The sequence below is a fragment of the Gracilinanus agilis genome, chromosome 2 (assembly GCF_016433145.1).
Source record: "Gracilinanus agilis isolate LMUSP501 chromosome 2, AgileGrace, whole genome shotgun sequence".
Taxonomy (NCBI): Eukaryota; Metazoa; Chordata; class Mammalia; order Didelphimorphia; family Didelphidae; genus Gracilinanus; species Gracilinanus agilis.
Window position 1 is genome coordinate 683891037 of NC_058131.1, and position 11893 is coordinate 683902929.

Sequence of the window (11893 nt, forward strand, 5' to 3'; positions counted from 1 at the left end):
TCAGGCCTTCCATTGATGGGGAGCACAATGTCTTGCACTTAGCAGATGACCTTCATGGCATGACGGGACCAAAATGTAGGTATTGCTGGATTCAAAGGGGATTGTAATGAACATTTCCAAACTAGACTGGTCCTTGGGCAATAGAGTTCAGTGTTGTGACTATTCTCACACACCACACACAGCATCTTATACATTATATATTGTGTATATAATGTGTGTATGTTGTGTATGTTGTGTATATTATGTGCCTTTGAGGGTCATCCCCCACAAACCTACAAAAGAGCGCCAGAACCAAAAAACAGAAGGGGATGTATAGGAGAAATAATAGGATGGTAGAATTGGCAGGATTTGGCATGGGAGATGGAGTAAGGGGGGAAAAAGTGTTGAGGATGACACCTGATTTGGGAACCTGAGTGACTAGAAATATGGTGGCAACCTCAAAGTTAGGGTTAGGGGAGGATTTTAGGTAGAAAGATACCGAGTTCTGTTTTGGGTATGCTGAGTTTGAAATGTCTGATAGAGTTGGAGATTGAAAACTGGAGCATCTTTTCATGATTTAGTAAAACCAACTGACAGTCCACCCTTCCTCTATCAAATTCATCAGGAAACAATTTTGATTATTGTATTTGTTCCAAGTTATTTTAGTGTTATCTCCTGCTAGATCACTGTATTCATTATATTGTTCACTGTGTTTTACTTCATCTGTTCATACAAGTCTTCCTATGATTCTCCAAACTCCTCCTACTCATTTCTGTTTTATTGCTACAAAAAGTTTCACTGTGAATATTTTGCCATGTATGAATAGTGTACCCATATGATATGCTTATTTTTCCTGTTCTAGTCATCCTCCAGCTTGCCAAATTTCCTTTTAAAATGTGCCCAGGATAGAACGCAACACCGATCAACACAAAATAGAAGAGATTGTCATTGTCCTTCATCTGGACCCTTTTATTAATCATTCACTTTTTTTTTCAATTACACGTAGAAACAATTTTTTACCATCGTTTTCTGAAATTTTGCAATTCAGATTCTCTCCCTCCCTCTCCCCAAGGCAGCAAATGGTCTGCTATGTTATACCAATGTTTTCATGCAATACATATTCCCATATTTCCCATGCCATGACTGAAGACATTATCGCAATACACTAAAAAGCTAATGAAGGAAAGATGGCATGCTTTGATATGCAATCAGATTCCAACAGTTCCTTCTTTGGCTTTGGATAGCATTTTTTATCACGAGTCCTTTGGGGTTATCTTGGGACCTTATTTTGCTGATAATTTAGTCCTTCACAGTTGATCATCCTACAGTATTTCTGTTATTGTATATACTGTACTCTTGGCTCTCCTCACTTTGCTTCAGTTCATGTAAGCCTTACCGGGTTGTTCAGAAATTACCCTATTTGTCATTTCTTATGATGCAATAGTACTCCATTACAACCATACGCCACAACTTGTTCAACCATTCCCCATTTGATGGACACCCCCTCAGTTTCCAGTTCTTTGCCACTACAAAGAGAGCTGCTAAAAATATTTTTTCTGCAAGTAGGTCCTTTTCCCCCGTCTCTGATCTCTTTGGGATACAGACCATCTGGGCCCTTTAAAAAATATTTTTTTTCTTTTTTATTATGAACTTGGGAATTATTAACACAAATATTTCAGTATTCAAAATAGGGATTGCATATGAACCTTAAAATGTATTTTGTGCAATCTATTAAAGTAATAGCTTAAATAACATTGTAATAAAACTGCCTCATGTCCCCTTCTGAATTTTTCTTGTTTTTAATGTTTAATGATGTTTCCCCCCCCCCATCTCTATCACTGCCCGCTAACTCATCCTTTCCTCTCCCACTTAACAAATTAGTTAAGCAAAATAATCAATGTATTGGTCATATCTCATTTTCCACCTCTAGTCCATCATCATATTTTTCTGCCAATAGATGGGATATGTTTCATCATCCATATTCTATACTTTGGATCACTGAATTGATCAGAGTCAATTAAATCCGTAAAGTTGTTTTCTAAGTATTGGTTCTAAGACAGAAAAGTAGCAAGGGCTAGGCAATTGGAGTTAAGTGACTTGCTCAAGGTCACACAGCTAGGAAGTATCTGAGGCCAGATTGGAACCCAAATACACCTGACTCCAGGCCTGGCTCTAACCACTGAGCCACCTAGCTGTCCCTCATAGTAGCATCTCTACTATGTTCACATACCAAAATTTGTTTGGCTGTTCCCCATTTCACAGGCAACACTTTGTTTCCAATATAAAGCGTTGGATACATTTTTTTTTTTGCATAGAGGTCCTTCCCCTCTACCAAGAATTTATTAGTGTGCCTACCCTCCCACAATACTTCCAAAAATTGCCATCTTCCTCTTTTGTCATCTTTGTCAATCTGATAGGTGTGAGGTGAAACCTCAGTGTTTTAACTATTTCTTTGACTTGGGACCGTTTTTTGGTCCACACCATCCAAAACACTTTTGTTTTAGCACTTATATTCACCAATTCCCTAAGCATGTATTAATAATCTATTGTTTGCAAGGGAACGAGGATATAAAGACAAAATAGTCCTTTCCCACAAGGAACTTACATCCTTTTTCTTTCAAGTCTTTCCTGTATAGATGATGGAGTGAATTTCCATGACACCCAGAGCAGCAGCCACACAGACTACTAGAGATCCCCTCATGAGAGACACACAGACCCTAGAGGTTCAGGTTTAGGGCTAAAAAGCTATCCCCACACACACGAGACTAGCAGGCACATCCTCCAAACCCTAAGGGTCCCATGGAAGGGACAGTTCATTGCTCATAAATTATCAAAACCTCTCTAAGTGGTTCTGGCTCCAGGAGCCCCACCTAAGCTGAAGGGCAAATTTCTCCACTGAGCCCTCTGGAGAAAGAGTTTACCCAGCACAGGAAGAAAGGGACCATCAGGTAGTAATGGTGGTGATAGGTGAAGGCAGAGTTTGATAGGAGCCATTCATTTAATCACTCAGCAGCATAACTTGATCCCCTCATTCCTGTCCCATGTGCCCAAACTTGGACTTGTTTCACACTTGGACTTCTTTCAACGTTAAGTAGTAGCTTGGTTGACATGAAGCATCTGGTCCCCAAATGCCAAAGCTGCACCAGAGCACTAGGATTCTCCTTTCACTATCTCCCTCTGGGCCTGATTTTTGAATTCCAAGGAACTTGAATCCCCTCTAGATCCAGTTTCCCAAAAACTCATATCAGATAGTAGAATCTTACTTCTAACACCAAGAGCCCAGGTTCCTGTCTCTGGCTCAGTGCTCCCACCTAGATAGCCTGGAAACATCAGGATTAGTCACTTTTCTCTAGCCCGCAGAGCCCATTAAAAGCATTTGGGTTCACAAGGCTCGTCATCAAAGTTTTTTTTGTTGTTGTTGTTGTTGTTGTTTTGCAAATTAAGGCATGCACGATGCCTTGCATCGAATCCCTAAGAGAGTCAAGATGCCCTCAGTAAAAGTACCTTGCCCTCCGGAGATCTGAGTAGTTTCTGTGACTTACAGTACTGCCCTGGGTGGGGATGCAGCAAACAGGGGAAGCTGGAGTTTGCTTCTCCACACTGGTACTTCTTTTAAGAGCTCCTTTGTGCCATAGTATGCTTTCCCTGGCAGCTCTTGCCAAGCATTACTCGTTCCCTTGGAAAAACTTAAGACTTCTTTCCAATATACAACTTTCCTCAAAGTTCTATAGACATTATAGGGACTAAATTTCCCCAAAACACTCAAAGGTAGCACCAGTGGGATTCACAGAAGCCCCCAGGCATAGCTTCCCTTTATAGGGCTACAGCCTTTCCAACTAGGTCTTAGAAGTCATTCCACAGCACCAGGAAGCCTTCATGAGTTTGATAGATATTAGCTATCTACCATCAAGAAACGATAATTACCTAACAGGGATCAAAGGGACCTCCAGGTTCACAACTTTCCTCATTAGGGCTCAGAGAGCTCTGGGAGAGGGGAACACGCTGATTGCTTTGAGGTGACATCCATTAGTAGTTTTTGCTTAGGCTTTGGCCCCCTTTGGGATGCCAGAGGATTTTCCTGCCAAGCTAAGGAAGACGGTTGTTGATAGAGGCTGAGCTCCCACCTGTCCCTCAGGCCCAGGCGATCCAGGTTCATAGAGGCTAGGAAACTGCTGGCCTTAGTCTCTTCCCCATCCCCAACCCACAAGCTGCTCAGTCACAGAGAATAGACCCTGGGAGTCGGGGAAAGCCAAAAGCCGAGCATCATCCTTGTCACCCCAGACATGACTCAGGAAACAGTGGAATTGGACCTAGAACCGCCACTGCCAACCCCACACCACATCAGTAGACCCCAAGGGAGGCAGCCTGGAAAGACTCATCAGCGCCACCTCCCCAACCCACCAAGCCCAACGCAAGGGCTCAGGGACAATTTGCCACTTTTCCAATCTGATCTGGGGAGAACTTGAAGAAACAGCACAATGTTTGTGAACCCTCATGTTCTGTTGTTGCCTTCTTCTCCATTTCATATGTCCAGAAGTGCTACACAAGGGAAATGCAAACAACCAACCAGAGCAGTCACCCACGGGAGGAAACTTTGAGCCCGAGCGACAATAACTTTGAGAAACCAGCCTTTTCTGAAGCCTCCTTCCCCAGCTCCTTCCCCTGCCAGGGCCACTGGAAAGCGATGTTTCTCACCATCTTTACAAAGTTCTGTGGCTTCCAGTGGATCGCCTTCAGGCTCTGTTCCCAGTCCAGTGAGGCAATTGACCACAAGAAGAAGCCAAAGTCCCATCAACTGCATTAGACTCTGTGCTTGGATTGTTCAGAAAGTAAATTCCACATGACCACTAAAACCCCATGTGATCTAAGACTGCACAAAAAGAAGCGCAGTGTCCAGAACTAGGGAGGCGAAGGCCCAGCCCGCATCATTGTAAACAGCAAAGGGCCACCATATTTTAAGAAGGATATTGATAAGCTAGAGGGTGACATAGGAGGGCAGCGACGACGGGGAGAGGTCTCGAGACCCTGCCATAAGAGGATCAGTTGAAGGAACTGGGGAGGGGGGTATTTTGCCCGGCAAAGAGAAGACTTAGGGGGAGACATGATAGCTGTCTTCAAGTATTGAAAGGACTGTCATGTGGAAGGGGGACTCAACTTGTTCTGCTTGGCCCTGCGAGGCAGAACCAGGAGCAGCAACATGGAGGAAAACATTTCCTTACACTGAAAATGATGGAGGTCGGCTGTCCCAGAACAGAATAGAGAGCCTTGGGAGGGAGTGGACTCCCCTTCGTCCGAGGTCTTTGGAGCCAAGACGGAATGACCACTGGCTGGTTGAGGATGATGGATTCTCAGTCAGATGTGGGATCAACTCGGGTGGCTTCTGAGGTCCTTCCAAGCCCGAGATTCTGTGGAGAGATGAAATGGTGAAAGAAGTGTCGCCCTTCCCAAGGAGGCTCTCGATGGGAATTAAGGCACTGATGGGTCAGAGAATTTTCTAGCTTGAGGCAGCCCAGCTGCTGCTCTCTGATTCAGCCTTTCCACTTAGCTCCGTAGCGGAACTCCATCCTTGGGATCCAGCGATCCAAAACTTTGTTTCCCTGTTGGAGAGGGAAAAAAAATCACATTGGCTTAACTGTCCAGGCGCTACTACTTATGTAGCGTTTGGCGAAGTGCTTCACGGGACATCCTCACAACCCTGGAAGTAGGGGCTACTGTTACCCATTTTTACAGGTGAGGAAATTGAGGCAGGCAGAGGGGAAGCGCCTTGCCCAGGGGCACACAGCGAGGAGGTATCTGAGGCCAAATTTGATTTCAGGCAAATTTCTGACTCAAGGCTCAGCATGCTGCCCACTGCTAAGCTCCATTACACAGAATCGTACTCAATAATTTGACATTTTTCCCTCTTAGGAAGTTCCTGAAACATTGTTCATTCCAGAGCACTTCCAGGTGCGAGTCCTGATGTCATATACAGGGTCATTCTCCTGCACCTTTTTCTGAGGGAGCAGCCCACTAGAGCAAACCTCTTAGTTGCTAACAGGCCTCTAGAAGGTGGATGAAGAAAGGGTCTCCGTGTCAGAAAAACACAAGTTCGAGGCACATGCTTTGTGATCTTGGCACTAACACTCTTAGTGCTTGGAGGAAATCCTCCAAGATAGGTATCTACTTGGGCCTAGGAACAGAACCCCGAGGGTCCGTGAACTTGGTTGGAGAAAAGTGAAACCAAACCAAACACCCCATTTCTGTATTTCCCACTCCCCTCTAAGTGAAATTTGGGGCATTTCCTTCCTTCCTTTAAACATATGATTCTAAAAAAGGGTCCAGGCTTCCCCAGACTGCCGTCGGAGTCCATGGTTAACCTACTCGAGGCTCTAAGCTGCCTGCAGATCGCCTTCGATGGAAGGGAATTTCCACATCAAAAGTTCTCTCTTCAGATGAAATCAGACATCTACACTGGCCTCCCCTTGTCTCTACCCATGTTTGATCTCTTCCTTTTTTAAGTAAGAACTCTGTGAGTGGGGATATTAAGTTCTGATCAAGTATTGGAGTTCAATCAACATAACATTTGGAAATGATGCCTAATGTGTCCTCACTTCACTTAATAAACTTTTGATTCTTTGGGTAAGAGACAGAAAAAGGTAGGGGGAGGAGAGGGCCAGGCCTGGCCTGGTCCGTTCTGCTCCCCTCACTTCCCACTGGCCCTCCATAAAGAGAAAAAGAAGAAAACTAAATCAAAACTGACCTGGTAAAGGAGACAATCGATTGCTATAGTAGCTGCTAGAGGCCTAGACCGGGCCTGGCATATGACCCCCGGCAGGGCCATCCATCGCCTCCATCTCCCTGCCTGTCGAGGTTGTAGGCAGGCATGAAATGTTAAGAGCTCCTCCCATGTCCTGCTTCATACACTGACCATCATACCCCACCCCTGAAAAATTATTCTTGCCTTGGCAGCTCTTGCTGTGTCCAGCTCAAAACTACCAGGCCAAAAGCCATCTTCCTCTGGATTCCCCCTCTCTACCTCCCCTCCATCCGCCAAGTCTTCCCAGCCCTCTCCTTAACTGTGAGGAGCCAGGTGCCCCCTACCCCGAGCCTATGGGGAAGCCCTCTCCCCAGTGCCCGAGCAGAGCCTTGGACTTATACTTGATTCCCTTCCCATCCTTGAGGCCACCCATACTTCCCCCTCCTGAACCAACCAGAGCTGTTAGTTGTCCTACTGCCAAGTTTGACTTGAGCTGACAGAACTCTTCCCCCCTCACCCATATCTAACCAAAGTCTGGGGGAATTCCATCTGTTCTACCCCAGTCTGGCATGAACCCTGAAGGAAACTCCCCTTCCCCTCTGTGCCTCTTGTCTAATGAGAGTCTGAGAGACCTCAGGCCTGGCCTAGCTGAGGACCCCTTCCCTCCTCTGCCCTCACCTAACCAGAGCTGTGGACTCTCCTGCCCCTGGGTCTGGCATGAGCTTTGGGCCACAAATCATCTAGCTGTTCCTACCCCCAGAAGGCTGAAAATTGCCCTGGTTTCTCATATCCTGAATCTAACCCTAAATGCCCCTCTCCAGGATTCCTCTCCTCTGCTCAGCCAGCCCATCTTCTCAGCTCATAGCCTACAGCTCGGGCATTTTTCTCTCGGCTCCAGCCTTTGGAAGTCACTGAGTAAACCCCCAGCCCACACCTCCCCAGCTAAAGTCTCCGCTGCCACTAGGATAACAAACTACTCCCTCAGAGCTGGCCGTCAATACTTGCCAAACTGAACAGCCCATTCCCCCAGCTTCCTCCTTCAGCAGATCCCAGCCCAACTGACCACCCCAACAATTCTAGAATCCACCAGCCATCAGGCCAACTGACCACTACTATGGAATCCACCAGGCCAATCAGCCATCACCAGGCAGATAACTCACTTCCATATGTACTGGAATATACCTACATATCTGTATATATGTTCATATATATTCATACACATATGCATAAGTAATATCTATATGTCCTATGTAATAACAACAATCATAATCACTGACAATTTATTATAGTTTCAAAGTCTTGATCTCATCTGAGCTTTGCAACAATCCTGAGGCAGGTATTACAACAATAGTCATCCCCATTTTGCAGATGAGGAAACAAAAAATCTAAGTAGAGCTCAGGTTGAAATATGTATCATAATTAACTCCAAAGGGTAAAGAGCACTCACAGATATCCCTTTCCTGCCAAGTTATGGATGCCCTTGAGTCATAGAATGCCTGTGATCCTTCCTATCCCTTCCCAGAGCCAAGATGTCCAGTCTCACTCGCCTTGGATGTTCTATTTATGCTATCCAGGTCAGCTGCTCGAATTGGAAGCACTTTCTTCTGGCCACACCACAGTGGATCTCTCTGCTGCCATCTAGGACCATGAGAACCCATATGATCCCAGATCCAGTTTTCTCATGACTCAGGTGTCCAAAGCCATCATGGAGAGTTTGTGTAGACATGGTTTTGTACAGGACTACCTTTAGGATCCATCTTATCACCCATGAATCACTCATGAATAATTGGGATTTGGAATAATGGTCTAATGTAACAACCTTGGCTTCTACAGATGACTCTGAATTTCCCCCTGATCCCTTCATCCACTCCAAGAGATCCAGCATGGCTTCAGAGACAGAGGCCTCTGAACAGGACATGTACACATTCACGTTGATCCTCCTGGCCGTCAGTGAACTCTACTCAAAGCAGATAAAAGCAGTTATTCATCTCTGATTAGTGACATCTAAGGTAGACGGATATAGGTTAGGATATGTTAGGATATAGGTCAGGGGATTCTTGCTCAGCCACACCTGAAATCGATCTCTACATACCTTGTTGAGGAGTTTATTTAGGGCAGCTCACTTCAAAACCAAGAAGCCCAATTTGCAGAGTAATAAATCTCACTGTTGGTGAGTACTCTTATAGGTCTTCACTCTGCTGGTGTGAAAATTGCACCCCACCCCCAAACTACCATATGTTGGCATGATTGGCACACTTAGATAAAAACCAACACTGATGCATGTTTGAGGTAGCAGATCAAGTCCTCTGCAGTCATGATTCTGCACAACTCCTCACGAATAGACACTGAACCCCAGAAATGTCTTCAGCTCCTGATCCTTCTTTAGACATGGCCAAGTAAAAGGACCTTCTTTCTTCTTGGGATTAGTACTCTTTTTCTGGTGAGATGCTGTGTGTGGCACAGATAGGTTCTCAAGAGAGATGATTCATAAAGAGAAGAGCAAAAGGGTTCATCTGGCTTGGGTGTCCCCAGAGCTGACAAGGACAGAAGAATTAGCAGACAGTAGCAAAGCAGAGAGAGAGGAGCTGAGCAGGGGACATCAGCAAGCTACAAATTCAGTTGGGGAAGCACCCTAACAGTTGACATCCATCAATAAATATTTATTAAGTGGCTGCTCTGTATCAGGCACTATGCTCAGCACTGGGGCTATAAAAAGAGGTAAAAAACAGTCCCTAGATTAACAGAGGAGGAAAGAGAATACTCTAGCCCCATCTCAGAAAAAGAAATCGAATGGATTCCCATCAATGGATTCCCAAAGGAAAAAGCCCCAGGGCCAGAGGGATTCACAAGCAAGTTCCATCAAACATGTAGAGGACAATTAATTCCAATACTGCATAAACTATTTGGAAAAATAGCTGAGGAAGGAACTGTACCCAATTCCTTTTATGATGCCAATATGGGTATTGATACCTAAATAAGGAAAAGAAAACAAAACAGGAAGAAAACTATAGACCAATCCTTCTAATGAATATAGATATAAATAATAACAATTTTAAATAAAATACTAGCAAGAAGATTACAGTAATATATCAGAAAGACCATATGCCAAGACCAGGTGGGTTTTATGCCAGGAAGGCAAGGATGGTTCATTATTAGGAAAAATAGCAGCATAACTGACCATATCAATAACAAAACCAAAAGAAACTATACAATTATCTCAACAGATACAGAAAAAGATTTTGACAAAATACAACAGCCATTTCTATTTAAAAACAAACAAAAAAAAACATTATTCCCCAATCAACAAGGTCAAGGGATATGAATAGGCAGTTTTCACGTGATAAAATCAAAACTATCAATAAGCACATGAAAAAGTGTTCTAAATCCCTCCTGATTAGGGAAATGCAAATGAAAACAACTCTGAGGTACCACCTCACACCTAGCAGACTGGCCAATATGGCAGCAGAGGAAAGTGATAAATGTTGGAGGGGACGTGGCAAAATTGGGACACTAACACAGTGCTGATGGAGTTGTGAATTAATCTATCTATTCTGGAGGGCAATTTGGAACTATATGCAAAGAGCTTTAAAAGACTGCCTGCCCTTTGACCCAACCATGCCACTGCTGGGTTCGTACTCCAAAAAGACAATAAGGAAAAAGACTTGTACAAAAATATTTATAGCCACACTCTTTGTGGTGGCAAAAAATTGGAAAATGAGGGGATGTCCTTCAATTGGGGAATGGCTGAGCAAATTGTGGCATCTGATGGTGATGAAATACTATTGTGCTGAAAGGAATAATGAACTGGAGGATTTCTATATGAACTGGAATGACCTCCAGGAATTGATGCAGAGCAAAAGGAGCAGAACCAGGAGAACATTATACACAGAGACTGATATACTGTGGCACAAATGAATGTAATAGACTTTTCTACTAGCAGCAATGCAATGACTTGGGACAATTCAGAGGAAGCTATGAGAAAGATGCTATGCACATCCAGAGAAAGAACTATGAGAGCAGAAATGCAGAAGAAAAACATGATTGATCACATGGTTCGATATGGATATGATTAGAGTTTTGATGTTAAAAGATCACTCTACTGCAAATAGGAATAACATGGAAATAGGTTTTGAACAATGATACATGCATAACCCAGTGGAATTACTTGTCAGCTTTGGAGGGGGAGGGGAAGGGGAGGACCATGAATCATGTAACCATGGAAAAATATTTTAAATTAATTAAATGAAAAATTTCCAAAAAATTTAAATTCATAAAAATAAAAATAAACCATTAGAGAACATTGATTCCTTAAAATGATAAATACTGCCTACCTAAAACTATCAGCATATATTATCAGTAATGGAGATAAGCTAGGAGCCTTCCCACTAAAATCAGGAGTAAAGCAAGGATGCCCAATATCACCACTACTATTCTATACACTAGAAATAGTAGCTAGCTATAGCAATAAAAGAAGAAATGAAAGGAATTAGAATTAACAATGAGGAAATAGTTATCACTCTTTGCAGATGATATGATGGTATATTTAGAGAATCCTAGAGAATTAACAAAAAAAAACTTATCAAAACAATTGATAACTTTAGCAAAGTTGCAGGATATAAAATTAACCTATAAATCATTGGCATTTCTCTATACTACCAATAAAGCCCAGCTACAAGAGATAAAAAGAGAAATCCCATTCAAAATAACTGTAGACAATATAAAATACCTGGGAATCTACCTGCCAGGAGAAATCCAGGAACCATATTATCACAATTACAAAACACTTTTTACACAAATAAAGTCAGATCTAAACAATTGAAAAAATATTAATTGCTCATGGGTAGGTCAAGCCAGTATAATAAAATATAATAAAAATGATAATTCTATCTAAATTAACTTACCTCTTTGGTGCCGTGCCAATCAAACTGCCCAAAAATTATTTTATAAAGCTAGAAAAAAATTAAATTCATCTGGAAAAACAAAGACCAAGAATATCAAGGTAATTCATGAAAAAAAAATATGAAGGAAGGTGGCTTAGCTATACTAGATCTCAGACCAAGATATTTTGGTCCTCCTATTTTCAATTTTATTTTTATGTATCTTTCCTCTCTCCCTCTCCCTCCCTCCCTCTCTCAGTCTGTACCCTTTTCCTTCCAGCTTCCTAGGTTTTTTTTTCCC